Raw genomic sequence first — 16,092 nt, 5'->3', positions numbered from 1 at the left:
CGAAATGTATCATCTGATCTAGCCAATCCCTTTCCAGGGCTTTCCCCAGGAGGCAAATAGAAAAGTGTTCCCTTTACTATTTGCTAAACAACACCTGAATGCAGAGCTCTGGAAAAGCCGGTGTCCAGAATGTGGTTTAGACATGGTGGGATTCCTACTCACATTCTGACTTTCTGAAGTAATAATGAGCATGCAGAGAGAGAGGCCTGGAGTCCGTTTCCCCACCAGATGCAGGAAAAAGATAATGTGGATAAGATGAAGGCAACGATGAGTTCATTTCTTTTTACACCCAGTGCTTCCTTCTGTCCACAAGTATATTTGGCTTAGACAGCTCTTCTGGAGAGGAAGCTGGGAAGGACATGGTGGAAGGCAGGCCAGCATGAGGGGGCACTGCAGAAATTATTGCAGAAATTACCCCTCCCCTAATGTTGCTTCCTCCTCCTTGATTTATACTTTATTAGACCAGTTTTCATGTGTTTTTTTTTTCTTCGTATTGGCTAGGCAGTTCTGCATACTATTTTAAGTCCTCTAGTAGTCATCATTATATTTTAACAGAGAAATGTGGGCGCACATTCTCTATCAGAAACTAACATCAAATCAGAGAATTATGTTCCCTCCTGGTTAGAGACCTCAATCAGTACATTTTGCAAGCTTTCACTTTCTCTCCCTCCATTATGCTTTCCTTTCCCAGACTTTACTGAATAATCTGCCCAGTTTCCCAGATGTTTTAATAATTATTTTCTTACAATATGACTTCTTTTTCAAGATTACTTTTAATGGCATCAAACTTCAGTTATCAAAATTTATTTAGATTTGACTTTGTTTTATTGAATTTGTACTATTGCCACCCTTTCTTGTACATTGTATATTTTTCTTCCTTGTGATCTTTACTGTGATTCAGTTTTTATTTAACTAAAGTATTTTTGCAAGTAATTATCCAAAAAGTGTACCTGGATGGTCTACTATTACATTCTGAATCTCTGAATACCTAGGATTCTAAATTATAATGCTTTCCCTTGTTAACTTGTTTCATAAAACCTCACATCTTTTATAGTTGTTGATGTTCGAAATGGGCTTTTGAAAAACAATTCCATCTTTGGTTGGCGAACACTTTCATTTTTTTAGAAGATTTTATTTATTTATTCATGAGAGACACACACACAGAGAGAGAGAGAGAGAGGCAGAGACACAGGCAGAGGGAGAAGCAGGCTCCATGCAGGGAGCTTGACGTGGGACTCCATCTGGGGTCTCCAGAATCACACCCTAGATTGAAGGCGGTGCTAAACCGCTGAGCCACTTGGGCGGCCCTGGTTGGTGAATATTTTCAATCTGCAAACACAACCCTTTCTCCAGCTCTGAAGAATTATATCCTATCAGTTCATTAATTAGTCATTCTCCCTTGCTTTCTTTTCTTACATTTAGAACCAATTATTTTTAGATTTCCAAATCTGTTCTCCAAGATGCTCATCTTTGCTCATGACCTTTCCTCTTATGTGTGTACTCTGTCAACATCATTTGGCTTTTAGAATTATCTATTATATTCTTCACTGTCATTCAGATTTTTGTCTACTGATTTACATTTTTTTCTCAAGAATTGTTACTTGTTTTCACAGTGTTTCTTTTTGGTGAAAGCCTGGCTTGTTTGTTTGTTTGTTTGTTTGTTTTAATTGACGCTATATCCTTTCAAGTCTCATTGTGAATATGAAAGAGAAGATTTCTTCTAAACACTCTCCTAGTTCTTGTTTCCTAGAACAGGTTTATTTGTTCCAAGCAGTCAGCTAGGTACTGTCCTTTTGACCTGATGACTGTACTTAAGCAGTAAGCGATTTGGTGCTATTGTCTAGCTTATTTAGTTAGTGTCATTAGTCGGTGAGTCTTTTACATAAATCTTGTAGCCAGTGTGAGTCTCTTACATAATTCTTGTTGCAGATCGGAAGGAGATTAGAAGTCAAAGAAATGTGCTCCTGGGATTTCCCCGGAGGAACTGGTCTGAGAGTTGACATGTCAGAGTCATTGAGTCTTCTGTTAGAAGAATGAGTGGTAAGGGCATAGTGCAGCTGGCTTCCCTTCCTAGTGCACGGAGGAAACTGGTCTGGCATGCTGATTCTTCTCTATGAAGGCAGGAAGCAATGGGGTCAAAGTGACAAATGGAATTGGATCTATTCCTCTGGGCAACTGGAGGGATTTAAACCAGGAGAGGATTCCTTTAGACAAGGCTCTGACCACGGGGTCCAAGGGCTTCCTGTAGGAGAGGTGAACGATACCAGATGGCCTTTCTTGTAACTTGACTCTCCCGTGTGCAAACTCTGTACTAGTTTTCTATTACTACATAACAAATTATCACAAACTTAATGGCTTAAAATAACACATGCCCATTATCTCACAGTTTCCATGGGTCAGGATTCCAGGCATAGCTTAGTTGGATCCTCTGCTGAGGTCAGGTCTCACAAAGCCAAATTATGATGTTGGCCATGACTGCAGTTCTCAAATGGGGCTCTGGATCCTCCCCCAAGCTTATTTATTTTTGGCAGCATTCTGTTCCTTGCAGCGGTATGAGTGAGGCCCCTGTTTTCTTGCTGGGAACCACTCTCAGTTCATAAACCACTTGCCGTCTCTTGTCACATATCCCCTAAAGGCAGTTCATAATCTGGCTATCTGTGTTTCTCCAAGCCAGCAGAAGCCCATGTCTCTGACTTCCAGTCTCCCTCCAGTCTGCTACAAGAGTCTTATAGAATGTAACGCAATCAAGGGAATGACTATTCTGTCATCATTTGCCACATGGTATTATTTAACCAAGGGAGCAACTACCTATCCATCATATGCAGATGCTCTTTCCACATTCCAAGGGAGGAGGTTATCCAAGCCATGTGTACCCAGGGGTGAAACTCTTTGGGAATCCTTTTATTTTTTTTTTAAGATTTTATTTATTTATTCATGAGAGACACACAGAGAGAGAGAGAGGCAGAGACACAGGCAGAGGGAGAAGCAGGCTCCATGCAGGGAGCCTGACGTGGGACTCCATCCCCGGTCTCCAAGACCACGCCCTGGGCTGAAGTCTGAGCTAAATCGCTGAGCCACCCGGGCTGCCCTGGTAATCCTTTTAGAATTCTGACCTTCACAATTTCAGACATGTAGGAATCCATTCCATTTCCAACAGGAGAATGACATTTCTCCTTCTATGTTAGTTGAGTCACTTTAGTAAAGAATTGGGTGGTAGAGGGGTGAGGGAAGGCAGGTTTTCAAATGTGTATGTTTGATATCACATTAAATTATTGAAATAATTGTCTTAGCTTCCTACCTTAATAAGTTGATGTTTTTAACTTTGTTGTTCTTTTACCTTTTAAAAAATGTTCTTCAAATATTTCAAGTAATCTTAAATGTAAATAAAATCACTCTATAAATTTGAAGCAGTATATTTGTCTAAATTAATAGGCTTTATTTTTAGATCAGATTTAGATTTACAGAAAATCCAGCATAAAATATAGAGTTCCCATATATCCCTGTATCTATCACTTCACTCCAACACACACACACACACACACACACACACACACACACACAGTTGACTCTATGATTAACATCTCAAATTGGTGTGTTATATTTGTTGCAAGTGATGAGCCAATATTGATACATTTATTATCAACTAAAGGCAATAGTTTACATTAAGACAAAGGGCAGTTTTGGTGATAATACCAATTTTGGTCCAGACCCAAATCCAATGGTACAGAAAGACAATGAATTCTCAGATATAAATTATCTTGAGAATGCTCTGTGAAAAACACTGCAAAGATAATGAGAAGACTGGGGGGAAATAGTTCATAAGACCTAGCTGATAAAGAACTGTTATCCAAAATATACAAAGACCTCTTAATAGTCAATATTAAGAAAACCAATCTAGTTAAAAAATGGGCAAAAAACCTGAACAGATACCTCACCAAAGATATACAGAAAGCATATAAGCATTTGAAAAGGTGCTCTCTCTCTCTCTCTATATATATATATATAATATATATATTATATATATAATATATATATAATATATATTATATATAATCACATATATATAATCTCTCTATATATAATATATATATTATATATATAATCACAGATTAAAATAATGGGAATCACAGATTAAAATAATGAGGTACCAATATATACATTGAAATAGTACTCAGCCATCCAAAAAAACAAATCTTACCATTTGCAACAATGTGGAGGTTTATGCTAAACAGAATAAGTCAGTCAGAGAAAGAGAAATACCATATAATTTCACTCATATGTGGAATTTAAGAAAAAAAAAACAGATGAACATAGGGGAAGGGGATAAAAGAGAAAGGGAAGCAAATCATAAGAGACTCTTAAAGATAGAGAACAAACTGAGGGATGATTGAGGGAAGTGGGTGGAGGATGGGCTAGATAGAGGATGGGTGTTAATTATGGAGGGCACTTGTGATAAGCACGGGGTGTTATATGTAAGTGATAAAGCACTAAAAAATAAATGAAAATTAAAAATAAATTTTAAAATAAAATAATGAAATACCAATACATACATATTAGAATGGCCAAAATCCAGAATCATGCTACCACCAAATGCTGATAAGGCTGTGGAACAGGAACTATCTCATCACTGGTAGCATGCAAAACAGTATAGCCACTTTGGAAGACAGTTTGGAAGTTTCTTACAAATTAAACATATTCTTCCCATACAATCCAGGAATCACACTCTATGGCAGCAAAAAGTTGAAAACTTATTTCCACACAAAAGAATGAGCTACCAAGCCATGAAAAGACATGGAGGAAACTTAAATGCATATAAATGAAACAAGCTAGTTGGAAAAAGCTATAAGCTGTATAATTATGATTATATGACATTCTGGAAAAGAAAAAAATGATGGAGATACAGAAAGAATAGTATACACATATAATTGCATGTGGTGGAATATTATTCAGCCCTGAAAAGGAATAAAATTCTGCCACAGACTATAACATGGCTGAACCTTGAAGACAATATGATGAGTGAAATAAGCTAGACACAAAAGGACAAATACTGTATCACTGTATTATCATTTGTATGAGGCACCCAGAGTAGTCAAATTCAGAGAGAAAGAAAGTAGCATGGTGGTTCCCAGGTGCTGGGGAAGGAAGTGTGTGAAGTCATTATTTGACAGGTACAAAGTTTCAGTCTTAGAAGAAGCCATGTTCTGATAACGGATGAGGGTGAAGATTGCACAAATGCGTATCTACTTAATATCACTGAAATGTACACTTAAAAATAATTAAAACGGAAATTTTTATGTTGTTCATATTTTGCCATAATAATAAAAGAAATCCATGAAAGGAAAGAACATTGGGCAGTGGTAATGGAAGCCCAGCTTCCAGAGCCAGATCTGGCTGTGTTCTTGCATGACACTTAGCTCTGAAGTCTTTGTAGTCTCCCTTCCAGGACCTTAAATCTATAGTCATTCACTTGCTCATTCATTCATTCATTCATTCATTCCACTAACGTTTATTAAACACATACAAGAGTTTAAGTTGCTCAACAACTATGGGTCAGATAGATGCAGGATAGGTTTTATTAAAATCATCAATGAGTGGGAGTAATCAAAACTGTTTTTTTAATTAAAACAATGTAATTCCTATCTTCATTGCAGATTTTTCACATTCAGGTCTATATTTAATTCTTAAATCAGAGAGTCTCAAAATATGAAAGCTAGAAAAATGATCTAACCTCATAGCTTATTTAGCAAAATAATTTTGTTTTCAAATAGAATTCTACAGAGATCACTAACATAACAAAATAAAATATTAAAACTGGTACATAGCCTTCTGGGATAGTCTAAATTTTCGGTATGGGGCCAAAGACATAACATCTGTCATGGAAGACTTAAGCATATTCATGAGCCTGACTTCTGAGGTTCATCTGAGCTTCTAGGAATCCAGAGCATACTGAAAATACATATATACTTCAACCCTTTTATTCTACAGATTTAACTCCTCTGTGCCCAAAACCCATAATTGTTTTCATCGTGATTTTCATAAAATAATTCTAGGCTGCAATCGAAAACTTGAAATGGTTTGTTCTTTTATTCACGATCTTTTAAATCAATACATTGTTTTATTCACAATGTTTTAAATCTTGAAAATTGGAGAAGTCTACACATCTATGAGGGCAGGTTGGTAATACTGTACAATACAAGAGTATGAACGTGGAGTCCAAAAGTCTAGATTCTGGTTATAGCTCTGCTTGTCGCTAGATATGTGACCTAGAAGGATCAGGTAACCTCTCTGATCTCTATGCTGTCTTATGTCTGAAAGGATAATAATGCACAACACATTTAGGTTTCAAGGTGTCTATGTACATATAAATTAAGCTTATATTTTTTTGGTTAATATTTTGAGTGTTAGTAGCTATCACCAAAACTTTGCATTTAAATAAGATGGTGTGTACTTTTAAAGGTGTATGTTAATACATGCTAACATTTTAGTAGCCCAGGTATTTTTAATCTATTGAAATAAAGGGCTATTTATTCCACCTCCCTCCCCCCCAAAAAAACAGTCAAGTACAATTGGTCAACAAGTTATGAATTCCACATCATCACTGGGAAGAAATTCCCAGAGATTTAAAATAGCAGCTACTCTATTATTTCATTAATCAGTTTCCCTCCACAGTCAGGGAAATATAATTTATTGGCTTCTCAAATTTATGATCCCTCTATCTTCTCACTGTTCAGAATGCATAGCTCTTTTTCTTAATCAAATTTACATTTGCGGTACAAGGTTTTAAAATATTAAAACCTTGTCTATTGAAATGGTTTTATTAACTTAACATTTTTTTAAATTTTATTTATTTATTCATTGAAAGGCACACAGAAAGAGAGGCAAAGACACAGGCAGAGGGAGAAGCAAGCTCCATCCAGGGAGCCCGACGTGGGACTCAATCCTGGGACTCCAGGATCTCGCCCTGGGCGGAAGGCAGGCGCTAAACTGCTGAGTCACCCAGGGATTCCCTTAACTTAATATTTTTAAGCTCCATGCTTTATTCCTTTTCTGGAATGAACAGAAGCACAAAATGGGTAACAATAATCCCCATTTCCTACGGATTGCTTTAGGCAATCATCAAAGCAATTAACATAGAATACACCCATAAAAAATGTGAAATTCTCTTGCTCTGTCCTGGGTAAAAAAAATAAAAATAAAAATAAATAAATAAATAAATAAATAAATAATTTAATTAAATAAAAAATAAAAATTGGTGATCCAAGAAGATAGGGATTGGCAAATGAAGACCTGTGCAGTAAATCTGGTCTGCTTCCTATTTTTAAAAATAAAATTATATTGGAACATAGACATGCTCGTTTGTTTATGTATCATGCACAAATGCTTTTGCACTTCAACCACAGTGATTCTGAGCAGTTGCTACAGAGACCATATGGTTTGCAAAGCCAGAAATATTTTCTATTTGACCCCTTGTAGAAAAAAATTATCCACTCCTGATCTAGGGCCTAAGTGAGGAAAAAGAAAATGGGTGGTCTCATTTCTGGCAGTGATTGTAGAATCAGAAGCTCCTAAAACACAAATATTCGCACTGAGTTGGAAAACAGGCTTCAGCCTGATGCTAATTGAAGCCTTACATGGAAAGGTCACCCTATGGTCAGTGTTCTTTTTCTTTTTTTTTTTTTTTTTTAAGATTTTATTTATTTATTCATGAGAGACACACAGAGAGAGAGAGAGAGGCAGAGACACAGGCAGAGGGAAAAGCAGGCTCCATGCAGGGAGCCCGATGTGGGACTCGATCCTGGGACTCCAGGACCACGCCCTGGACTGAAAGCAGGCGCTAAACCGCTGAGCCACCCGGGACTGCCCCTGGTCAGTGTTCTTTACTGCTGGGTGACAGGAAGCTGGAGTTGATCTCCTCTGTCTGCAGGAACAAAGGAGTTACCTGTGTCCAGATTTCTTAAGTAATATGATTTTTTTTTTAAGATTTTATTTATTTATTCATGAGAGACACAGAGAGAGAGAGAGAGAGGCAGAGACACAGGCAGAGGGAGAAGCAGGCTCCATGCAGGGAGCCCAATGTGGGACTTGATCCCAGGACTCCAGGACCACACCCTGGGCCAAAGGCAGGCACTAAACTGCTGAGCCATCCAGGAATCCCAGTAATATGATTTTTCTAAGGACAACAGTAACAGGCAAACAGCAATATATATACAACGACAACAAAAAATAATGCAGATATTTTTCACAAACTTTTGGGTGGGTTTTTGGACTGACTTTACCCTAGCTCCACTCTGACCATGGGAAGTGGCTTGCTTTTGAAGCTCAGGTTTTGAGACTCCAGGAGGCTTGCAGAGGCATCGTGGAGACATGTTTCCCATGTTCCCCTCTTTGCAGCCTTGGGACACTCTCCTTTCACAGAAGAAATGTTTTAACACCCCCTAAACAGACTGATATCTTAACCCCTGGGTCCAGCCAAGACTGATGCTGGTCCACTTTGTTCCTTCCTCACTCCATTAGACAATCAGTTCCATTTTTTTTTTAATTTTTAAAATTTATTTATGATAGTCATAGTCACAGAGAGAGAGAGAGAGAGGCAGAGACACAGGCAGAGGGAGAAGCAGGCTCCATGCACCGGGAGCCCGACGTGGGATTCGATCCCGGGTCTCCAGGATCGTGCCCTGGGCCAAAGGCAGGCACCAAACCGCTGCGCCACCCAGGGATCCCCCATTTTTGCTTCTACTTTGTGTTGATTTCAATCACTTACCATCACGACAATTCTTTGTCCACATGGTCTCTTCAGGTCTAACATTCTGTGATTTCTCACTCCAGAAACCATCTATGAGGGTGTGACACATGGCATTTAATGTAAGATCTGTACTAAAAAAAAAAAAAAAAAAAAAAAAGATCTGTACTAAAATCCAAGTTCCGATATTTGTTAACTGTGTGAGCTTTACATCTTCAGTTCTACCTCTATAAAACAGACAATAATATACACTTTCAAGACCACTACAATGATGAAGGGTGATTACATATTTGTGAAGCGTCAGGCAGAGAAGAGACTATAAATATGATGAAAGTGTTCCTCTAGTTTTCCTCCACTAAATCAGGAGCCATGGACTCACCTCTTCCTACCCATCCTAAGCACACCCATTCTCCTGGGATTAATTCAGTGGTTTCTCATCTGAGAAGTCTTCTCTGCCACACACCACTTTAGTGAGTTTAAGTAGATGCCAGTTCTTAGTGATCCTATAACCCTATGAGATCAGCACTTACACCATTTATAGCACCTAACCCAATTTTTCAAGAATAACTTTCCACTTTATTCAAAATAGCAATACATGTTCATGAATTTAAAATGTGGAAAGTGTAGGGGCACCTGCATGGCTCAGTCGGTTAATCAACTACCTTAGCTCAGTTGTGATCCTTGGGCCCTGGGATCAAGTCCCACGTCAGGTTCTCTGCTCAGTAGGGGGCCTGTTTTTCCCCTCTCCCTCTGCCTGTCACTTCCCCTGCTTGGGGTGTGTGTGTGTGTGTGTGTGTGTGTGTGTGTGTGTGTGTGTGAGAGAGAGAGAGAGAGAGAGAGAGAGAAAGAGAGAGAGAGAGAAATAAAATCTTTTTGAAAATGTAGGAAAGTACAGAGATGAATATAATAAATGCACATGTCAGCTGTATTCCATTCTTAAAACCCAGAAATAAGTGAGAGGTAATTCCTCCCCCACCTCACTCTGTCTCTCTCTCTCTCTTTCAACCTACATGTATTAGTGTGCTTCCAGCTACAAGTCAGAAAAAAAAAAATCTGGCCTCAATATTCATTTCTCTCAAAGAATAAGAAATAATTGGCTCATATAAATCCAGAAATAAGGCGACTTCTTAGGCAGGACAATTCATCAATAGTTAGTCTCAAGACACAGCAACAAGGAACTGGAGCCAGGACAAACTTCATATTCCTTAAGTGCTATTATGAAGTCAGAATGAAAATTAATCATCTGTATCTAAAGAGTTAAAAGAAGTGAGTAAATTCAGCAAATTGGCCATATGAGAAATTGATTACAGAGGGTGGGCTTTTGGTGAACCGACTTTTGGCTACTGACCTACAGCTAAAGATCAGCCCCTCAGCAGCACCAGCAGCTCGGACGTCCTACCTTCCCGCGTTCTCTGGCACATCAGCTCGGCCCCAGAACTCGCTGCTCGCGGCTGCTGGGGTGCTGGCAGCATTTGCAGATGCACTAACATGTCATAGAAGGACCTTGGCTTCCTCAGTCTCTTTACAAAATGGAGGAAAGCTTTTCCAGAAGCATCATCCCTACCCCCAAACTCCTCACTGGCCCGACATGAGCCACATACCTCCCTGTGCCTCATCCAATCACTGCCAAGGGGGATTCACGGCACCACTGATGATTCTTTCCCTTGGGCAGCGCTGGCGGCTGCTCCCCGCACCCCCCCCCCCCCCCCCCAAGCACACAGCAATGCAGGGGACAACAGAAAGCTCAAGCAAATCCTAGTGTTAGGAAATAGGGAAATGGTATTGATGAAGTTTTGGAATATAGATGAGGTCCAGAGCCGGCCACCAAGATATAAGACGTCTTTGGTGCAAAACGGTGGTTTTATTAAAGCCTGGGGACAGGACCTGTGGGCAGGAAGAGCTGCTGCCCCAGGCCTGTGAGGGGTGGCCGATTGTATACCTGGGAGTTGGGCGGGGTTTGGGGTTAGTGTACTCCAAGGAATTTTGGAAGCAAGGTTTCCAGGACCTTGAGGGGCTAGCTGTTGTTGGGAAAAGGTTACTTATTACCATCCAATAAAACCTGAATCATGAGACCCTTCAGATGTATATCGGTGGGCCATGTGCTTGGAGAATGACTGCCAACACGTATCTTCGGGGGTTTAGAGATAAAGGAAATTTCTAAAGGAATTTTTATATGTTTAAGTAGACTTACAGGCTCCTGGGTGGTCAGGGCTAAGATTGCCTTTCTCCCTTAGCAAAGTCTGAACATCGAGGCAGTTGAGTCCGTAAAGGAAGGTCCCTCTGCCTGTTTCAAAGACTTGTCAATGTGCTGCCCTGGGCTGGTGCCTTGTCCTCAGCTAGCCCTGTGTTCCTTCATTAGTATGGGTATGAAATCAATAGTTTCTGCTACCCTATCTTTTCGATTTAACATACATGAATTTCCCCATGACAAGTGGTTTCAAAACGTGATTTTAACTCAAACATAATTGTATGAAAACATCACAGTTTATTTAACAAGTTCACCATTCATAGACTTTAGGGCAATTCGATTTTTCACTATTATACATTGTTCGATGTTTAGTCCTGTCTTAAATTAATGTCCAAAGACCCATTGCCTTAAATAATGCCATTTCTCTTCCTGAAATAAGTGTTATCGCTTAAAGATGTCCTTCCTTATGTTTGCTCACGTGTCATCAATGCATCAGTAAATGATTGTTTAGGAAATGCTGGATTTGTAATATACAGGAAGAGACTCTTTTAACCTTTGTGCTTGCCACTCTGCTGCCTCACATTTTGCCCCTAACTGGAAGAGCTCTTGGCAAATTCCTTTTCAATAAAGATTTACTGATAATTTCGCCAAGCCTCAAAAAATGAGTAAGATGCAACATCTGCCTCTCTCAGCTTATAATTTAATGAGATTTTCCTGGGCTCACTCTCAGCAGATAAAGATCTTTAGATTATCAGAGCTCTCTGATCCACATATCTGTTTCATATTTATTATCTATTATGTATCAGGCCCTGTTCTAGGATTCAGAGAATGCCCTCCTTAAACTTAGTGATATTCTTAGGTACTAAGAAAGAAATCCAAGTGGATCTTTCAAAATGTTTCTCCTACCTTTTGTTCCCAGGCTCTTTGCCACTTAGAAAGGAAACATCTGGCCTCCCTGCCTTTCTCTGAATATTTGAGGGAATAAATGCAAGTGTACTTTCTCACCTTTGGCCTTGCCACTGATGTCATAGATAATGTGACTATTTCAACAGAAGGCTCTGCCAGAAAATATAATTTGACAAACTGTATTTCCTGAGGCAGCTGGTAGCTCACACACAAGGCAGGAAGTGCTGCTCCTGCCTTCTGGTTGTGGCCGTGGCTGACAAGAGAGTACTTTGAGTACTGCTAACCCAGTGACTCGTTCTCTTTGGGGACCCTAGCTGTACTGGGTCAGGAGAGGCCATGGAGAACTAGGCTCTGACTGGGGACTTCAGTTTGGAATTTGTCAGGATAGAATTTCACTCTTACAAGTGGGAATTTAAATGTAAACAGTTCTGCAGTGGCCGAGGTAAACCTGGTTAAAAAATAAAAGATATATACATTTCATATTTCCTGAAATAAAGTTATAAGAATCTTTGTAACTTTTTGTAGTCCATCTAAACTTATATAATTAATAAATTCCTATTTCAGCTCAAAGCAACGTGGTTGGGAAAAAAAATAGATCATGATGCGTAGAATTTTAGAGTTACAAGGCCTTTGGAAATTGTCTAGTCTGATGATGGGCAAAGCTGGTGCCCATCCAAATGACTCTGTGAGTTTTTAAGAATGTAGATTCCCACCCTGACCAGCTGAATCAGATTCTCTTTTGGCTCTGGGTCTCAGACCCAAAAACCCTGGCTCATTTCACAGATGAGGAGGTTCTGAGCCAAAGATTAGGCTAGAGTTCCACAGTCAGATTATGGAAATATGGATAATGCTTTTTGTTTACCCAAACATCAACTTTCTTTTTTTACCCAAGAAAAGGCCAGTGAAGTCTGAGGAGAGGCACTGCTGGGAGTCTTTTGACTCCCTGTGAAAGATGAGAGGCCAACGAATGAAATGCAAAGGCAGAAAAGGCAGGAGAGCCAGAGAGTTCTGCAGGATTGCCCAAGGAAGCAGTCAGTAAGGGTAGGGGGTTATCTGGGCTCAGGGTGGCTGCTCCAGGAGCAGCTTCCTCCACCCCACAACCCTGCTCCTCCTTACCTGCACAACCCAGCAAAGCTAGAAGACCACTGACCGATTGAGCGGTACTGAGTCGTGATAGGGCAGCAGGATCTGATGAATGAGTCTGGTGCCAATAGAATGTGATTCATAGCAGTATAACAGTGACTCAGTGGCTGGACACTCCCCACTCAGAGCTCACAGCTCAGCACTCCCAGAAGGTGGTACCGAGAGGAGTCTCAAATAAGCTCCAGGCACTGGGGAGACACACCCACAGCTGAAGCTCAGGCCAGTAGCCCCGGGCTGCTCTTTTCCGTTTAAAGCATTTTTTAAAAAAGATTTTATTTATTTATTTGACACACAGAACGAGCACAAGTGGAGGAGCAGCAGGCAGAGGGAGAGGGAGAAGCAGGCTCCCAGTGGAGCAGGGATCTCGATTGGGGACTCTATCCGGTCCCCAGGACCCTGGGATCCTGACCTGAGCCAGAGACAGACACTTAACTGACTGAGCCACCCAGGCACCCCTGTTTAATGTATTTAAATACAGAATGTGGTTGAATCCTTGCCCCCACCCCACCTCCAGCATGATACAGTAGAACAACAGAAAAGGTCAATTTTTTAGTACAACAACAGGATTCAGAGAATGTCCTCCTTAAACTTAGTGATATTCTTTTTTTAGTAGAACAACAGAAAAGGTCAATTATTTTAATGGTACATTTTTAGAAGTCAGACTTAAATATGATTGAAAGGAAGATAAGGTGATGTTACTTACTTCTCCATTAAGAAGCATTTATTTTTTTAAAAAAAGGCATTTTTCAACAGATATTTATTGGGTACCTACCATGTGCTAGGCTGTGCTCTGGGTATTGGTTGCTGGAGCTTACATTCTTAGAGTGGAAATCATAAATATCTTGGTAATTGATGAACAAATAACATACTCCTTTTCCTGGAGTAAGGGCTTCCTGATGTGTGAAGTCTGCATTTATTATTTATTTATTTATTTATTTATTTATTTATTTATTCATTCATTCATTCATTCATTCGAGGCAGAGAGAGAGAGAGAGAGAGGCAGAGACACAGGCAGAGGGAGAAGCAGGCTCCATGCAGGGAGCCTGATGTGGGACTCGATTTCGGGTCTCCAGGATCACATTCCAGGCTGAAGGCAGCGCTAAACCGCTAAGCCACCAGGGCTACCTTGATGTCTGTTTCTTTCCATATTTAAAAGAGCAGCAATTTAATCAAATGAGGATACTTGAAATAAGATTGTGGCATGCTAGCGAATAGGAAGGACATAATAGGTTAATCTCACTCTTGGAGGCATGTTAAATAGAACTCCTTAAAGCTACACATCATAGTTGTGAAAAGCAAAATTTAGTAAGCTGAGAAGCAAAATTCCACTGTAATACCCCACATTTTTTTACTCTTGTGTCAACTTTAAAAAGTACTGGTATATAATTTTAATAATATTACCAGAAGCTACAACTTCTAGGACACTACGTGCCAAACATGGTGCTAACATGCATTTTAAAACATTTAATCCTTACCATAAGAATTGAGGCAGATCTTGTTATTCCCATTTTACAGACATGATAAGTGAACACAGAGAGGGTAAAAAATATGTCTATGATTACACAGCTAGAATCAAATTCAAACCCAGTTAGTCTGATCCCCAAGTCCCCATCTTTTACAAATAAGCAGCAGGGCACAGACATCTTTGCATATTTGTCAGGTATTATAAATGGAAAAAGAAATCTGTTGGGCCCAGAGCCTACTTTAAAAAGCAAAAAGTAGACACCTCATATTCATAGCTGAATCCCACATGAGTTAATTTTTCTCCCTGAATCTCTCCTTGGGAGATACATTCCACAGATCCAGTTTTTCTAGTGATGTTTTGAGAGGGGTAAGTGACTAGCCTGGGCCAAGCCCTGAGTCATGCCAAAGGCTTTCCATCTTGAATTCTCAGCCTGCTGTTTGTCAGTATAAGCATAACCCTAGAACATCACTAAAAATAAGCAGTATGGAAATCATTATGCTGTCCAAAAGCGAGCTCATTATGATCAGGATTTCAATTGTGGCTCAGAAGCTGTAGCTTCTCCCTGTAATGCCCTATTAAACTAAACTGAGAAAACACAGGTAACAGAACATATTAGTAACTGTGCAATTACTCCATTGATGTTATCATCCATTTGAGTTTAGGAGTGGGATGAAGAGCCGTCCTGAAAGGGCGGAGAGGAGCTGGTGCTGCCCTGTAATGCTACCCAACAGGACAATTCATATAATGTACAATAATAGGACTTTCAGGGAGTACAGCTGAATCATGGTGACAATTGTTAGCAACTGGTAGGCTACATTCAAAGGCTCAGTCAGTATCTAAGTGTTTGAATCGTGGTGCTAACATGAATGGGACAACGTCTTCTTGCTCGTGACATTTAACTGAACCTGACACAGCTCTGATGAAAGTGCCAAAAACAAGCAAACAAACAACCCTAACCCATCGAAAAGGAAGATGACAAACATCTCTAAGATTTGTCTCATGACTCTAGGCCTGAGTAATATCCTCAAAATTACAAAGTAGCCTGATGAAAACAACTATTGTTGAGGCATGCCTAAAATATCAGAGTAAAAGTAAGCTCTCAGACTCCAGCTTTATATCAAATTTAAGTTTATATCAAAGGATACCCAATAACAAATATTAAGTATTATTTAACCTAATAATGCCTGTAATATTTAAAGCATTATTCCATAGATTATTTATATCAGATAAGAAATTCTAATGTAAACATTATCTTACCTTTCAGCTCTGACATGAAAAGCTACAATATTGAAGAGCATCTGAAAGATAGCATCTCTGCTAAATAAGACACCTAAAAACACTTCCATATGAAGTCTTTTTTTTTTTTTTTCATATGAAGTCTTAAACAGAAATAAATAGGTGGATAAAAAAGATGTGAAAGTCAAATAAAAAGCCCAAACCAGCCATTTCAGTGAGGAGAGAAACCAATACAGCAACCCACCTAGTCTTGAACAATGAAAATATTTTAACATTGTTCCCTTTCCACTGGCTGAGTAGGCATCTTCTAAGGGTTTCCATGTCATTATCAGACTGCAGAAAAGTAGGGTAGAGCTGGAATAAAGAACAGTTCTAGATTCTGAAACAAGTGGAACAGGGGAAGGAACTAATGAA

At 39.5% G+C, this 16,092-nt stretch overlaps 1 long non-coding RNA gene across 1 annotated transcript; it reads right to left on the bottom strand.

Moving 5' to 3' along the window:
- Nucleotides 1–7,264: 7,264 nt before the first annotated feature.
- On the bottom strand, nt 7,265–13,089 carry LOC144313603 (uncharacterized). Its single transcript, XR_013379198.1, has 3 exons — nt 12,951–13,089; nt 8,762–8,869; nt 7,265–7,918 (listed from the first exon to the last, which is right to left on the bottom strand). It is a non-coding gene; the product is annotated as an uncharacterized LOC144313603 (long non-coding RNA).
- Between the last annotated feature and the right edge of the window lie 3,003 nt (nt 13,090–16,092).

This window comes from Canis aureus, chromosome 5, assembly GCF_053574225.1.
Source record: "Canis aureus isolate CA01 chromosome 5, VMU_Caureus_v.1.0, whole genome shotgun sequence".
Taxonomy (NCBI): domain Eukaryota; kingdom Metazoa; phylum Chordata; class Mammalia; order Carnivora; family Canidae; genus Canis; species Canis aureus.
The sequence above is the reverse complement of the archived record's forward strand: the minus strand, read 5'-3'. Positions and strand labels throughout refer to the sequence as shown.